The 18,115-nt window shown below is 38.0% G+C and overlaps 1 non-coding gene across 1 annotated transcript; it reads left to right on the top strand.

The window, feature by feature from the left end:
* Positions 1–17,464: 17,464 nt before the first annotated feature.
* LOC141413086 (U6 spliceosomal RNA) lies at positions 17,465–17,571 on the top strand. Its single transcript, XR_012437910.1, has one exon. It is a non-coding gene; the product is annotated as a U6 spliceosomal RNA (small nuclear RNA).
* Positions 17,572–18,115: the final 544 nt, after the last annotated feature.

Genomic DNA, 18,115 nt, shown 5'->3' with positions numbered 1-18,115 from the left:
GGGAGAATAAATAGCGAAGGTTGGTTAAAAGTCTGTCACAAAAGAAATGGTCATCAAATCTTCCCTGTCACTCTAACTGCTGGGAGACTGCCCTCTTCCTTCCCATTCAAAAGCTTGAGGCTTGTTCCCTGCAGAGAGTTACAGACTGAGACCTTAGGTGGAGCTGGGGGCGGAGAGATGCTATTGGAAACAGCTAGAGGAAATAAAGAAGTGCAGGCTGGATGCTGAGATCCTGGCAGAAAACTGGAAGAGTTTTCTCTGAAGAATATGTCCATTATAAGAAGAAAAATCCAAACATAGTGTCATCAAATATCCTACCAATAAATGGTTCCATCAGATCACCTCACAGTAACACTCCGTCTAATTGCTAGAACCTGCCATCAGCCATTAGGTTTTCACTTTTCAATAGAATTGCCAGTCACCCGAGGAGAGCGGAGAGCGGAGAGCATCTAACCTGAGACACAGAGATCAAAACAGATAAACAGGGAAAAATTAGCCTGGGGGAAACCATTGATGAGGCAAGAAGTTAGGAAAAAAACCACCATGGATATCTTTAGAGAAATACAAACAATATGGTGCCCATGAGAAAGAACAAAATGTAACTTCTAAAGGAAAATTCAGAAAAAAATAGCAATTATTGGAAAAAATGTTAATAGAACATTTTTTTGTAGGCTTGTTCCCTCAGTAGAAGAAATGGATACAGCCGGGTGTGGTGGCACACTCCTATAATCCCAGCACTTGGGAGGGAGAGGCAGGAGGATCACCAGTTAGAGGGCAGTCTGGGCTACACAGGAGTTCAAGACCAGCCTGAACTATATATCGTGACCCTGTCTCAAAAAATCAAGTGCTGGGGATGTAGCTCAGTGGTAATGCTCTTACCTAGTGTGCTCAAGACCCTGGGTTTGATCTTCAGTAATACACACACACACACACACACACACACACAAACACAATCTAAAAAAGAAAGAAATGGATAAAAAGTTGGGAAACATTCCCTAAAAATGAACCAAAAATCAAAACTATTGGAACAAGGCAAAAAAAATTTTTTTAATTAGAGAACCAGTCCAGAAGGTATTACACCTTAATAATGGATTTTCTGATGGGGGCAATTAAAGATGGGAGGAGAATACTCAGTCATGAAATAATCCAGGAAAATCTCCCAGAACTGAAAGACATGAGTTTCCTGAACAGCCTGCTGAATGCCTGGCATGACAGACAACAATACATCCAAGCCAAGGCACATAGTTGTGAATTTTCAGAACAGCGGGGACAAAATGAATGTCCCACAGAGAGAAAAAAAGATATCAAATATAAAGGATCAAAGAGCAGACTGCAAATGATAGATGGCATCTATTGATATATGACAATGAATGTGAAAGTTATTCCCAAATTTATTATACCAGCAAAATTACCAATAAAGTGTGGGGTAGAATAAGGTGTCCTTTCAGGCAGGTTTCAGGCAGCTTTCGCTGCATGCGAACAACCACAACTCTCAAAGGCATATACAACACGCACGTTTACCTTTGCTCCTGTCTCTATGGGTTAGGGGAGATGACTCACTTTTGGGCCCTGGGTCTTCCCAGGTTTGGGTCCATGTGGAAGTACTGAATATTGATGCAATCAAAATTGCAATGTGACTCTATTTGGAAGGGGTAGGATGGGTGAGTAGGCATGCTGGGGCAGGGAGGAAAGGAAGCTGAGTCCTTCTTCTGGAGACAGAGTAACCTGGTCATCAAGAGCCGCACCTGTGAAACCAAGTCGCCTGTGAGGCTCTTGGGAGATGTATGACTTTGGGGACATTACCAGATCTCCTTGCTCCTCAGCTTCCTCATCTGTGAAATGATAGCAATAGTAATACTCACAGCTATTGTGATCAGTAAATAAATTAATACATAGAAGGAGCCAGAAGAGTGCTTGGCACATGCTAAGTGCTACAGAAGTGTTTCCATTAATTTTTATCATGGTGGAAAACTGATAGAGAAGACCTAAACTGTAAAAAAAAAAAAAAAATCAATAAGTAACCATTCAATTATATTAAAGCTTGATCTAAGCTCTGACAAAATTAGATTGAAATGAAATGGTTGACTTGGAGGGAAAGGAAAAAACGAGGGGACTCACAATCATATATTTTTTTTAAGACAGGGCCTCATCATGAGTCCAGGCTGGCCTTGAACTCCAAAAGTATTTCCGCCTCTGCCTCTGAAGTGCTGGGATTTCAGGCATGCATCAGTACTCCCAGCTTCCCCACTCCCCTGATATTTATTTGATGTTAGAAGGCTAAAATGGTCCTATGATGTTGGAAATGCAAGGTAGAGCTCTAAATACTGACTTCCAGCAGCATATGGAGGCCAAACATTCAACATAAAGAAAGTGAATCAATTATACTATATTCACACACCAGAACACTATACCACAATTAAAATAAAGCATACTTACCATATTTACAATCATCCACGGGAGTATACCTCAAAGATATCATGTGAGATAGAAACAAGCGCCTAGACCCTTGGGCCCTCAACTGAAGAAGAATGGAAAGATTTGCAAGAAAACATTAAGGGTGAGGTTAAATATTTTTCTTCTGAAAAGTTTTCCCTGAGAAATTTACCTGTTAATTTCACCAACTTTGAGACTCTTAATTTGATCACCTTGAATTTTTCTGCTGACTTGGGGGACAAGTGCAAGATCTTATTATGGTCAAGAACAAGAAAAAGTGGGAATTAAAAGTGAATTTAAGTTTATTTGTAAGGTGCTATACTAAAAAGCTTGAAATGCTCAACAGTAACCATCAATAAGATGACTTTACAGTGAGAGATAATCTTTGCGATCTCAACTCTGAGTACTTACTTAAAATGAACAATTTTGATACAATAGCTCCTGATATCCCCAAGCATTGAATATTAGGAGACAAATTAATACTGCTTTTGAATATGGAAGGAGATTTTTATGTGGGATTCTTGAAGCTATTTTTCTACAGCTTCCCTGTCTAGAGCCTCTGGTCTCTCCAGTGTCCATAGAAAATACCAAGACTAAGAGGATACTTAAATGATTCATGTTCCTCTGGCACCATGTGCCCCAAATACTCTTCGGCAATGTGCGTCTTCTCAGTTAGACTGCAAGTTTGCTCATGGCAGGGATCGTGTCTTACTCCTCCTCAGAGGAGTAAGTGCTTCACTCAATTGGAGTTCAAAAGTGTTAAATGAAGAAAACTCAAATTGTAATACTAGAGAATGCTAGTAGGTGGCGCCATGTTTTGTTTTTGAGCAGAAGAAAGAAAAATCTCCAAATATCTAAGAAACTAAGAGCACAGGGTATTTATACCCCAGAAGCAATCTTACTAAATGCTAGATTCACATGTGTACCTGAGAAAGACAACCTGGACATATTTTTTGCCCAAAGAGCCCTTGATAAAAATCCAACTGCTGAAATTCTCTTTCTGAGAAGTCTCTTTCTGGGCATTTTTTTTTAAGATCCAGAGTTTGATACCTTTTTGTAGGATAAAGAACTCCTTCCAGATATAATTTTAGAAGCTAATCTGCCCTCTAAATCACCATATTGTGAAATTATAATAAAACCAAACAATTACCTAAAATAATTTGAGTATGAAAATTCTTTAGACTTTAGGGTAAAAAAGACACATACAATGTAAGTAGAGATGCTTTAGAAATATTTGCAGATATTTGAAAGTTTTTAAATTTGGTTTTTGGTGCCAAGAGAACATCTAGCAACCCAGACGTCTAAATTCTCTGTATGTTCCTGGAAAGTCCAAAGCTTGGGTAATTAATGAATTACTCAATTGGTATGTACCTAAGGATTAAGTGTTATATGAATCAGTGTTTAAATCCCTTTCTGAAAGAGAGAATTCTAAATGTTTAAAAAATTGTAGATGAGCTCAGTAGCCAGGGAACAATTCAATTTGACAAATATTCGCTGAATGCCCTCAAGGGCCAAGCACAGGGTTAGACATTTGCAGCATTGATTAAAACATAATGAGTTGTATTTTTTAGTTATAAAGACATTCCTTCAGTAGCAGTGGGAAATTTAGAAAAGAGAACAAGAATGCTTAAAACACCTGAAGATAACTCTGTCAACTTTATGTTGTGCTTCAATCTACATTTCTTCCTTGAGGTTTTTAAAAACCTAAAAATTTAAATTTTATGTATCATGTTTTTCCATCCATCTTTTTTTTCAACATTCTGATTTTTTTTTCTTTTATTCATATGTGTGTACAATGTTTGGGCCATTTCTCCCCCCTTCCCTCCATCCATCTTTTAAATGAAATTATTTCTCATGTTACTAAAAAAGCTTTCTAAGCAAAAATCTTAATCTGGGTAAATATAGTTTTTGTTTTGTTTTTTTTTAGGACTGGGGTGTCGCTCAAGTGTTAAAGCACCTATCTAGCAAGTCCAAGAGCCAGAGTTTAAACCCCAATATATAAAAAAAAAAACCAAACACACACACACACACATACACACACAACCTGATTTTGTTAAAGTTTACTATCTGTATCAACTTGATCTACAGAAAAGTCACTTTAGTTTATAAACAACACACATCTTATTGTATATCTATATTCTGCAAATCTTCAGCAATACTGAAAATTAAGATTCCTTTAAATATTCACCAAAATGATGTGCAAGGATTATTAGCTAGAGTTTTCCCCTATTTTCTGACTTATGTTACAAGCTACAGTTAACATTTTCTCACTGCAGAATGACAGTTTATGCTCCTTTTACAAATTTCTTATTCAGTTTTTAAGCTGAATATAAGTTTTCCATTGCCATGTTTGTCTTTTTCTTATTAATTTGTAAAACATTTTATTTTAAGGAGATTAATTCTTTATTTGTGTTATATGTTGAGATTTTCAGCATATAGAATTTTAAGATTTTTCTATACAAGTTGAGCATTTTCTTTACAGTTTCTATTTGTGATGTCATTCTGAGGAATTCTCTGCTTCAATGTTATATTCATCTGCATTTTTTCTAGTTTAAAATTACTCCTTCCCTTGCCTAGCATGCACAAGACCCTGGGTTCAATTTATCTATTGGGGAAATTTTTCTCTGAATACATTTTCCTCAAAAACAAAAAAATTCTCAAGCATTTTTCCATATAGATAAACTTTAAAAACATACAGTCATGTTTCAAGAAGAAAAGCATTCCATTAGAATTTTAAATGGAGTGTGATATGTACACATTAACTTGAAAAAATGGCAGCTTTAAACAAAACAAAATACCAACAGCTTTAGACTATTAGGTTTTCCTACTCAGAAAATTTTTGCCTTCCAAGAGTTTTGTAGGTTTTTTAAAATATGGATCCTGCTTATTTATTGCAAAATTTATCCTAGACTTTTTTTCAAACAATAATGGGAAATCATTTGTTTCCACTACATTTCTAACCAATTGCTATGGTTCAGGTAAGTGGCCCCAAGGTCCACGTGTTGAAGGTTTAGTCCCCAGTTCCCAGCACCATTAGAAGGTGATTGAACATAAATGTTCTTAAAAAGAAATGACACCTAGTGGGAAGTCATCTGGTCATTAAGAGTGTGCCCTTGAACGGGCTGTTAGAACCTGGCCTCTTTCTTTTTCTCTTTTGCTTTTTTTCCTCCTTCCTTCCTTCCTTTTTTTTTTCTAGACAAGGTCTCATATACACACTGTGTAGCTCAGGTTGGTCTCAAACTTGCTAAGTTGCCCAGGCTGCCCTCAAGCTTTTGATCCTCCTGTCTCAGCCTCCAGAGTGGGATTATAGGATTACAGACATGCACCTGGCTTTCTTTTTTATTGCCAGCTGTGAGGTGACAGGTTTCCTCTGTAAGTTTCTTTTTCTGTATTTTGTAATTGTTTCTTTAGGAAAGACCCAAAGAAATGGGATAGCCTGGTATACACTGAAGGACTCTTGCCAAGTTGCTTTACAATTTTTACACCTCAATGAAAATAAATGGGAGGGCCTGTATCATACTGCTTTGAATTATTCAGTACTATTTTTGTAGATCAATTGTGAGTTGATCTGAGGGAAATGGTATGTCTTTATTTTTTACTACTTGTGAAGATGAACGTTTTTCCGTAAGTTTCAGCTGTCTACATAAAAGACATGGCCTTTGATATGGACTGTGTTTGTGGAACTGAAATGACACTGGCTGAGACAGAGTTAGTCTGGTCCAGTGATTTTTCAACAGAGTGGAAGTATGTTTGGTTCTTGAAGTAGTTGGTGTGAGAGGAGATTACTAATGGTGTTTGGTGGGTGGGCATCAGAGATGCTAGATATCTTACAGTTCACAGAACAGTTCTGCTAATAATAAATGTCATAGTGAATGTTTACATGAGTTTAAAAAACTTACTCATTATTTTTTATGTTTAGAAAATGATTATCATCTAATTCTGTTTTACATACATGCACAAACATTTTTGCATCATTTTGACATACACTGAAATTTCTAGGCATACGACTATAATATAAATCTAGGCAAAATTTGTACTTTATTTGGATGGTAGTAAGAATTGTTTGCAAAATCACGTCACTGGTGATAATAGGTTTGTATCACTGACATCTCCAAAACAATGTATACTTGTGTCACTCACAATGATTCCATTGCTAGGCCTCCTGCAAGCATTCACTCTACCACTGAGCTACACCCTCAGCCCTGTGCACGTAAGCTTAGTGCAGTGTGCATGTACATTTGTTTGTCTGTCTTTCTGTGTAGCCCAGGCTGGCCTCAAACTTGTAATCCTCTTGTCCCCACCTCTTAAGTACTAGGATTATAGGCATACACCATCACGCCCAGCTCGTGCAATATATTTTAATGCTATTATTATTATATTGAAATATAAATACACAATATCTACAAACTTAATTTCAAGATAAGAAAGAGGGCACAGTAAAACATTGAGATATGTTAAAATAATCTCAACCCTCTGACCAAATTTATACTAGGAAATTTTGAATGGGATGATTAGAAAATATTTTAATATAATTCACTCTACTAATAGATCTAACAAGAAAGATTACACAGTTATCTCAGTAAACACTGAAGAAACTGATAAAATTCAAAACCCACTCTTAGATGTTGACAAGAAAAAATAAAACCATTCCTAAAAATTCTAAAGAAAATAGAAATGGATTAATTCTTCTTTGTCATGCTAAATTAACAATTACTTTTTATTTTCTGTATTCTGATATTTTAATGTCTGGAGGCTTGCTAACCCTGGAGGGCTGGCCTTTCCTAGGGCAGCTAATTACTAGAGACAGTAGACAGTTCACCTGGAGACTACCTCTTTTACTGGGCTCCTAGACTCTGAGCAACTGTCTGCCTGCTCTAATCACCCCAGGCCAAGTACCAGACAACTAGGGTCAGCCTTATGCACAATTACTGAAATTACCCAGCTAGCCAACATGAAGCCTGCTTACTCTTCCTTGCCCATTCTTCTGGGTCCATGGGAACCATGGTAGAGGTATAACAAACTATCTTTTTAATGAAAGTCATCTGCTAATCTGTTGGCCTTGCCAAAATTAAAAAATAATTAAATCCACATTTTAAAACATACAACAAAATACATAAAATTCAATCCAAAAGTCACCATCTTTTTAATGGGAAAACCCCATTAAAGTCAGAAACAAGGCAAAACATCCACAATCTCCACAGCTACTTAACAAGGTATTCCGTGGGTACCAGTCAATACAATTCAACTAGAAAAACAAATAAAGGTATAAGGAAAGGAAAATTTAAAATGAAACTATCTGTATTTGCAGACAACAGAATAACAAACATGAAAAAAACCTAGGGAATCAATGACACAATTCAAACAATGAAAGAATTTCATAAGATAGCGGGATACAAAATTAACATGCAAAAATCAATAGCATTGACTTTCAGTTTCTGGTCTGACTTATAAAGAGCTTACGACTCATCATTCTCAACCTCAAAACAAGAAAGCAAAAAGATAAATAGGAAGGAAGAAAGGGAGAAAGAGAAGGGAGGGACGGAGGGAGGAAGAAAAGAAGGAAGGAAATGCTGAACAAACCAAGAAACAACAATTCTTCTTAGATTCACAGAGAATCGAGGTCAAGGTGCAGCCTGCTGCTCTGAAAACCGCAGACACAGGCAGAGATAGAAAACCGCAGTTGGAGGGGGTGAATTCAACTGTGATATCATGTAAGAACTTTTGTAAATGTCACATTGTGCCACCAGTACAACAATAATATGATAATTAAAATTTTTTAAATTAAAACAAAAAAGAAAGAAAACTGCAGCTTATATGGGGCAGAAGCTGCAATTGGATCCTGGCAGGAACACTTGAAAGATAAATGATGAATTGCTGCAGAATAAGCAAGGACTAGCTTGAGAGATTAAAAACTCCTAAAAGCCCAATGTTGCCTCCAGGTGTCCCCAAGGTTCTCAGAGGGAAGGGGAAAGAGAATTATTTTGAAATAAACTCAGAGTAATCTGTTTTCCCTAACAGTGGTCTGTCCCAAGAGAGAGTTTTACCAGCGCCTAACACACTTAGGAGAAGGGAAATACCCAATTCTAGCCCCTGCTAACTTTCTTGCCTCACTCTGGAGAGCACTAAGAAGCACTTGTCAATGTCACAGCCCAGGGACTCCTGTATAGTCACAGGAGATTGCAGCTGAAAGAACTGTAAATGCCAAACCCTATTTAAGGCGTCTCTAGGGAAAGCCAATGACAAGGAACACAAAAACAAGGACACTAGAAGAAAGTTTAGCCTTGGACACCACAGCTACTGCATAGGGTAAGCACAGCCTAACTTCTAGACAGACTAACAAAAAACTCACTCTAAGGGTCTTTCTACCTCAATTTCTTTCCCCCCCCCCTGTACATCAATCATGTCTGGCTTTCAAAAGAAAATGATCAGGAATGGCATTTCCAGGAGTGCCGTGTGGAATTTGTCTGCTTGGGTGCTTTTGGCTTGGCTGACTTGGCTGGACCAGTGGAGCCCTTTCTGTCTCTGAGCGTGCAGGAAGGAGGTGGTGCAGGCTTACCAGCCCATAACCCAGGGGCAAAAGGAAAAAAAAAAAAACTCATTTCTAAAGCAAGTGGCCACCTACCTTGAGCACAGAGGCTATGCCCTTTGGATCCTGAGTCTAAGGCTGATGCCAGGTAGTTGCTGAAACAATGAACAACTACCCTCCCGTGATAAACTCCTGGTGTGTCCTTGGATGCCACCAGAAAAGGTACATGAAGAAGTTTTTTGAGCAGAATGTTTATTTCATCAGCCCTCACCTCCAGTAGTGAAACGGTCCAATCAGAATCAGACGCTTCTATAAAAGCTGTGGATGGAGGACTGACTTGAAAGAGAAGAAAGGCTATTCATGGACTGACCTCTAAAACTGTGAGCCAAAATAAACCTTTTCTCTTTATAAGTAGATTATCTCAGCTATTTTTGTTAGGGTGAGGGAAAGCTGACTGATACTATGTGTGAGGCACATCTGTGCAATCAGACCCTTCCATCCCTCTGGCCCCTACACGGTACAAGAATGAGCAAGACACCCTGAGTTCTCTCCAAGGCCTTTTCTGTTGGAGGTAGATGGGAAATTTATCTTGCAATTAGATCACAACTATAAAGATAGCATGTGGGCAAACTAGTGCTCCTTTTCCCTCTATAGAGGAAATTGGGGCACATTAGATAAGGATTGAGCCAACACACAAAAGGAAGCAAAGTTAGGCATAGAAGCTGAGTGCCTTCATTACCTAGTCTGAGGCTTTGGCTTCATTTTTGTGTGAAGTCTCCATATTTCAAATTATTAAGCCTACAAATTCCCTCTTTACTAACTTGCATGAAGATCTTATCACTTGTAGCTGAGAATCCTGACTTACAGCGGAAGTTAATGGTATCATGAGGCACCATGAGTGACAAGAAAAATCAAACAATCACCTGCAAAAGTTAAGAGTTCTTCATTGAGGAAGGTCAGAGAAAAGTGGCATGTGAGCTGTTCTTAAAGACAGAGTTAGATCTTGGTAAGAATAAATGAACAAGAGAACATTCCAGGTGGAAGAAACAAGGGGGAGTAATTAAAGAGTGTCTAGGTGGTAAGAGAGTATTATTGGCAGCATAGTCTGGGAGCTCAGGCTAAAAGGGTAAATTTGAGCTAGTCAGTGGAAGACTTTATGACAGAGAATCCAAGTAGTATTGTCCAGCTGGATATGGAAATGTTATACTCAGTAGAGTCATCAGGACCAGAAACATAGGTTAGGAGTCATCTTCAGGAAAACACAGTTCAAACATCAAGGTAACTGACTGCTCATAGTAATGGTAGCTAAATTGTATTGAGTGTATTCAGGTTAGGCAGTATGCTAATTGCATGGTTTTATTTAATCCTAAAAGAAACCCCATGCAGAAGGCATTATGTTTTATCCCATTTTTCAGTAGTAAGAAACAAGGCTTACAGAGTTGACTTACCAGTTCAAGAACCCAGAATTAGCCAGTGGCAGAGCCAGGATCTGAACTTGGGTCTGCCATCACTTCAGGGCACAAGCCATTAACCACTCTACTATCCTGAACTCTTCAGTGAAAGAATATGGGAAAAAACAATGGGCAGATAAAGAATCTTGGGAAATGTCTAGCAGAAGCAAGACCTTATCCAGCTCTGGGTCAAATGGGAACCTGGGTTTATAGGTGCCATTTGTAGGTGGAAGAGACAGACATGGATTTGTATGATGTATCTCCATTCTTCAGCCTGCACATCTATTGCCTCTGCTTCCCTTCCAATACCAATTGTGCCTCAAAACTTGTCCACCTAGTTTCAGGTTTTTTTTTTTTTCCATGACATCTCTCTCTAGCTTTTTAAACTCAAATGCTTAAGATATGAAGCTCTGAGTTAGATCCTCAGCACTGAGAAAAAAAAAAAAAAGTTCAGCATTCTAGAGTTTCTATCAACCTAGGTCCCTGAATGACTGCATGGAATACACCCGTCTTCTCTACCATATGAGAATTGAGAGACTATCTGTTGACAGAAACTAATGTTACCCTAATTTACATTTATAGAGATTTAGTTACAAAATAAAACCTACTTTTGAAAAACTTTTAAAAAATTATTTTCAATCTGAAAATTTCAGTAAACAGGGTCACAGATGTAGAGTACCTGACTTGCATGCATGAGGCCCTGGGTTCAATCTCCAGCCCTGTAAAACAAAAGAGTCAAAAATCCAAGACAAGAATGGGAGGATCTTGGTCTGAGGCCAGCCCAGGCAAAAATATAAGACCCTATTCAAAAAAGGGCTAGAGGTGTGGCTCAAGTGGTAGAGCACCTGCCTACCAAGTGCAAGGCCCGGAGTTCAAACCTCAGTACCCCCCAAAAAAATTGAATGACAAAATTGCTGCTGTTGAGATAAGAAATTTGGGGAGTATGGCTCAAATAGTAGAGCAAAGAAAACCTAACAGTGTCATTATCAAATATATAAATAAACTATGGTAATTCTTTAATTACCATAATTAAATTAATTAATTGTGGTTTTGAAGACCAAGCAGAAGAAATTATTTTTAAAAAATACAAAGAGGAAGAATTTATAGATGGGGAGAAAAGAAAATGTTTGAAGGACAACTCCTGCAGATCCAATAAGCAAGTAATGAATGCTAGAGGATAACAAGGAACGAAGGAAGGAAAAATAAAGAAATGATTATTTTCACTTATTTGTGGACTTACTTACCCAGGTTTAGGAGATATGATATTTTAAAATTACCCAGACATCTTAGTAAAATGTGAAAGTTCCAATACTGAAGATCAATTCAATACTTCCAGACCAAAGGAACAAGTTACCTCCAGAAAGAAAAACTCAGCTGGTCCTGTCTCATAGGGAACAGCAGAAGTCAGTGGAATGGTAGGATGGTGTCTACAGATTACTAAGAGAAAAGGACTAGGACCTGAGAACACATCTGGATATTGTCGCCTTGTTAAGTAAAAGAAAGGTATGCACTAGCATGCAAGGTTTGAAAGAATCATTCCCATAAGCTGTCTAAGGAAAAGGTTCCAGATAGAAGTCTGTCAAGAAGCAGGAGGAAGAAAAACAGAAGAAGGAGAAATAATTTGTCAAGGACAGGAAATAGAAAATGAGTCAATGGCAGACAAAAAATTTTACAATGTGCATTGTTAATCTAAGCAGATAGTGACAGACGTCAGGAAATGTATTTGGGAACACTGAGGACTATTGAAATATGAGTAATGTATAGCTATCCTTATCTCAAGTAGCAAAAAACCTTGGTCCTTCCTATTATTGCTTATATTCTCTCTTCAACAAAATAAGAGATAAGGGCAGAATAATTTCTGCCTGGTATCAAGGGGGTAGGGGGAAGAGGGAGGGGGTGGGATGTGTGGTAAGGGAGGGGGTGGGGGGAGGGGAGAGAAATTACCCAAACATTGTATGCACATGTGAATAAAAAAAGAAAAGAATCTATTAATAGTTTGCTCATCTCAGCCATGGCTAGAAACTGGGTGGGCACATGTGAAAGTAATAACACTATTGGGGGGGTGGCAGGGATAGGGACTGGGGAATCAAACCCAGAGCCTAAGCATTCTGCCACTGAGCAACACCGCCAGCCTTCCACTACGTCATTCTTCATGTGAGGTGAGGAGAACACTGGTGAAAAGCAGCTGGCATATCATCTTGGAGATGAGAATAGCATTATGTATTCAAGGATGACGATTAGGAATGGAAATGTGGAATAGGAAAACACAGTTAAATTTCCTAATTAACATGAGAAAGGGAAGAGATTCCAAAGTAACTGGATTTATCAGCAAAAATTTTAAAAGTGAATAGCAAAGCAAAATAGGAAGTAAAAAAAATAAATCAGAAGATTGGGGTGAAAGGCAGGCATAGTCAGCTGGGAAAAAAAGGAGGAAAGGAGGAAGAAGACGAGAGAAGACAGGAATGAAAGAGAACAAAAGACTCAGTTATGCGTGTATAAGAAATACGAAGAACACAAAGTTGGGGGGAAGTCAAAAATCAAAAGAAGGATGAAAAGATAAATGTAAATTGTCTTAAAAGCCAAGAGAATGCAAGGTGCTGAAGAAAAAAATGAAAAACCTAAAGAGACACATTGTATTTGTGGATTAGAAAACTCACCATAATAAGGATGTCAATTGCCCTAGAGTGATCTATCAATTTAACACAATCCTTTCTGAAATTCTGACAAGATTGTTTTTGAAGAAATGGACAAGCTTATTCTAAAATTTATATGAAAAGGAAAAGACACTAATATAGCTAAAACAATTTTTCAAAATGAAAAATTAAGTGGGAGAAATTACTGTTTTAGATTTTTAAGACTTTCAGCTTCATTAACCACAACAGTATGCTACTGGTGGAAGGGCAGACATACAGATGAATGGAACAGATGAATGGCACTGCCCCACGCAAAGATGCCTAACTGGTTTTTCACAAAGGTGCAAAAGCAATTGAGCTGGGCACTGGTGGCTCACGCCTGTAACCCTAGCTACTCAGGAGGCAGAGATCAGGAGGCTCGTGGTTAGGAACCAGTGGGGAAATAATTGGTGAGAACTCATTTTGAAAAAACCCATCACAAAAAAAGGGCTGGTGGAGTGGCTTATGAGGTAGGCCCTGAGTTCAAACCCCAGTACCAAAAAAACCCCAAAGCAATTAAATGAGAAATGATAGCCTTTCAACAAGTGCTGGAACAATTAGCCATAAGACACGTGACCAAAATCTCACACCTTATACACAAAATAACTCAAAATGAATTGTAGATTTAAATGTAAAGTATAAAACTATAAAAGATTTTACAGCAAAATGAAGGAGAAACTCATTGGAGCCTAGTACTGGGCAAAGAATTCTTATATTTGACACCAAAAGTATAATCTACAGTAGAAAAAAAAAAACTGAGAAATTCAACCTAATCAAAATTTAAACTTTTTCTCTGTGAAAGAGCCTGAAAAGATAAGCCACAAACTGGCAGAAAAAGCTTAGAAACTACATATCCGACAGAGGACTTGCATCTAGAATGTACAAAAAACTCTCAAAACTCCACAATGTTCTTAAAAGCCCAATTTGAGAGCTTGTTTGGAGGTTCTAGCAGGGGAGCGCAGCTGCTCTTATACCCTTGACCGAAGAACGGTCCTCCTCTATCGGGGATGGTCTTCCTCGTCCTCTTCCACCCAGCACACAGCTTCAGGAGGGACACACATGGAGTGGTGAAGGAAGAAGGGGACACCCCCCTAGCCAGCCAGATCAGCCAAATCAACCCTGGCGATCAATGGGGTGACAGATGTCACAGCCAGATCACCCTCACATAAAAGCCCAATTTGAAAACAGGCAAGACCATAACCAGACATTTTCCATAAAGGAAGTATGTATGGTAAATAACAAATGAAAGGATGTAATTTGTGTCAGGGAAATACAATACAAATTTCTCTGATACAATTTTTTTATTTCTCTAATACAAATTACAACCCCAATGAGATATGACTACAGTTTGAAAATGGTGACACCACCAAATGCCAGCAAGGATGCAGAGAAAGTGTATCTTTTATATATTGCTGATTGGGATGTAAAATAGTACAGACAACCTGAAAATAGTTTGGCAATTTCTTGTAAAACTAAACATGATTACCATACACTCATCAACTGCACTCTTGGGCACTCATTGTAGAGAAATAGAATCATATGCTCACACAAAAACCTGTTCCTAAATGTTTCATTGTAGTGGCTTTGCTCACAATAGCCAAAAACTGGACACAACCCAGTTATTTCATCACTGGGGGAAGGCGAATGAAGGGTCTATAAGATTTTATGTACTATTTTTGCAACTTCCTATGAGCCCATCATTCTTTCAAAAGAAGAAGGATAACTTTTTGCTCTTGCTGTTTCATTTTGTTTGGTTTTGAAACATGGTCTCACTATGTAGCCCAGACTGGCCTCGAACTCACCATCCTCCTACCTCAGCTTTCAGAGTGCCCAATGGAAAAAAAAGATTTTTTAAAAGGCAAAAGCAGAAATATTAATTTCAGGCAAAATGGAATTAAAGTTACAAAGCATAAAATAAATCAAAGAAAGGCTATGTGATGACAGAAGACATAAAAGAAAGAAATCTATGTAAAAATAGCAAATAAGTAAGTGTACAAGTGTCTGACTCCACTTCAGCAACTCCAAGCACTCTAAAAGCATAAGCTCAAGGAGTTTCAGATAAGAATTGTGAAACTCTCCTTCTATTTACAGGTCTGATCACTTATTCTCAATTCTGAAAAACAAAGTTTTCTTAATTTCAAATTATGTTGGCCCTACATAAGGGATTATAGACCTAGATAAAGAAAAAAATAGTTACGTAAGAGGTATACAACTTAATAAACTAGATTTATACTAAGAAATTTTAATATTTGTCTTTTAGAACTTGACAGCTCTGGTAACCTCGCTAAGAAGTAAGGACATGAAATTAGTAATATAGTCGTGGTAGCCATTTATCATTTTTAAACATTTTTATTAGTATGTATGAGTTGCACAGGAGTTCATTGTGACATTTCCATTTATGCTTATAATGTACTTTGGTTAGGTTTACCCCTAACATCATTATCCCTCAGCCTCCTCCCTCCTGCTTAAAATAGTTTAAATACATTTCATTGTTTTATTTTCATACAAGTATATGAAGTACATCGACCATTTCCACCCTTCTTCAGCTTCCTCATTCCCTTCCCCATCCCCATTTTTACAGGCATCCTTTCCCATGGAGGTAATAGCTCAGTGCTGATGAACAGCAAAGCTAAAAGCACCACATTTCTATTTCCTGGTAGGACACGTGTGTGCTCTGGCTTTCCCTGTCAAATACACGTTAAGATGGTAAGGTAGATCAACAGCTATAGCAAGGTAGCAGGATATAAAATCAACACAGAAAAATCATTAGCATTTCTATATACTAATAATGAACAAACTGGGAAAGAATATATGAAAACAATTCCATTTACAATAGCCTCAAAAAAAATCAAATACTTAACAAAGGATGTGAACGACCTCTACAAGGAAAACTATAAACTTCTGAAGAAAGAGATTGAGGAAGACTGTAGAAAGTGGAGAGATCTCCCATGCTCGTGGGCTGGTAGAATCAACATAGTAAAAATGTCTATATTCCCAAAAGTAATCTACATGTTTAATGCAATTCCCATCAAAATCCCAATGGCATTCATTAAAGACATTGAAAAATCTACCAATAAATTTATATGGAAACACAAGAGACCACGAATAGCCAAGGCAGTACTCAGTCAAAAGAACAATGCTGGAGGTATCACCATGCCTGACTTCAAACTATATTACAAAGAAATAACAATAAAAACAGCATGGTACTGGCACAAAAACAGACATGAAGACCAGTGGAACAGAATAGAGGACCCAGATACGAAGCCACACAACTATAAACAACTTGTCTTTGACAAAGGAGCTAAAACTATACGATGGAGAAACAGCAGCCTCTTCAACAAAAACTGCTGGGAAAACTGGTTAGCAGTCTGCAAAAAACTGAAACTAGATCCATGTATATCACCCTATACCAAGATTAACTCAAAATGGATCAAGGATCTTAATATCAGACCCCAAACTCTAAAGTTGATACAGGAAAGAGTAGGAAATACTCTGGAGTTAGTAGGTATAGGCAAGAACTTTCTCAACGGAACCCCAGCAGCACAGCAACTAAGAGATAGCATAGATAAATGGGACTTCATAAAATTAAAAAGCTTCTGCTCAACAAAAGAAATGGTCTCTAAACTGAAGAGAACACCCTCAGAGTGGGAGAAAATATTTGCCAGCTACACATCAGACAAAGGACTAATAACCAGAATATATAGGGAACTCCAAAAACTAAACTCTCCCAAAATTAATGAACCAATAAAGAAATGGGCAAGTGAACTAAACAGAACTTTCTCAAAAGAAGAAATTCAAATGGCCACAAAACACATGAAAAAAATGCTCACCATCTCTAGCAATAAAGGAAATGCAAATTAAAACCATACTAAGATTCCACCTCACCCCTGTTAGAATAGCCATCATCAGCAACACCACCAACAACAGGTGTTGGCGAGGATGTGGGGAAAAAGGAACCCTTGTACATTGCTGGTGGGAATGTAAACTAGTACAACCACTCTGGAAAAAAAATTGGAGGCTTCTTAAAAATCTAAACATAGATCTGCCATATGATCCAGCAATACCACTCTTGGGGATATACCCAAAAGACTGTGACACAGGTTACTCCAGAGGCACCTGCACACCCATGTTTATTGCAGAGCTATTCACAATAGCCAAGTTATGTAAACAGTGAAGATGCCCTACTATTGATGAATGGATTAAGAAAATGTATTTATACACAATGGAATACTGCTCAGCCATGAGCAAGAATTAAATCTTATCATTTGCAAGTAAATGGATGGAACTGGAGAACATCATCCTGAGCGAGGTTAGCCAGGGCCAGAAGACCAAAAATCGTATGTTCTCCCTCATATGCGGACTTTAGATCAAGGGCAAATGCAGTGCTCCCTTGGGCAGCACATATACTAAAATTGGAATGATACAGAGAAGATTAGCATGGCCCCTGCGCAAGGATGACACGCAAATTCATGAAGCATTCCATATTTTTTTATACTCTGTCTACAACAAAATTAGAAATAAGGGCAAAATAGTTTCTGCTGGGTATTGAGGAGGTAGGTGGGAGAGGGAGGGGGCGGAGTGGGTGGTAAGGCAGGGGGTGGGGGCAGGGGGGAGAAATGACCCAAGCCTTGTATGCACATATGAATAAAAAAAAAAAAAGGGCAAATGCAACAAGGGGATTGGACTTTGATCACATGATGAGGCGAGAGCACACAGGGAGGTATGAGGATAGGCAAGAAACCCAAAAATAAAACAAGATAGCACTTGATGTCCTCAATACAAAGGAACTAATGCAGAAACTTTAAAGCAGCAGAGGCCAATAGAAGAAGGGGACCAGGAACTAGAGAAAAGGTTAGATCAAAAAGAATTAACCTAGAAGGTAACACCCATGCACAGGAAATCAATGTGAGTCAATGCCCTGTACAGCTATCCTTATCTCAACCAGCAAAAACCCTTGTTCCTTCCTATTATTTCTTATACTCTCTCTACAACAAAATTAGAGATAAGGGCAAAATAGTTTCTGCCTGGTGGTG

The sequence above is a fragment of the Castor canadensis genome, chromosome 10 (genome assembly GCF_047511655.1).
Source record: "Castor canadensis chromosome 10, mCasCan1.hap1v2, whole genome shotgun sequence".
Lineage (NCBI taxonomy): Eukaryota > Metazoa > Chordata > Mammalia > Rodentia > Castoridae > Castor > Castor canadensis.
Note: the sequence above shows the minus strand (reverse complement) of the source record. Positions and strands in the feature narration are given on the sequence as shown.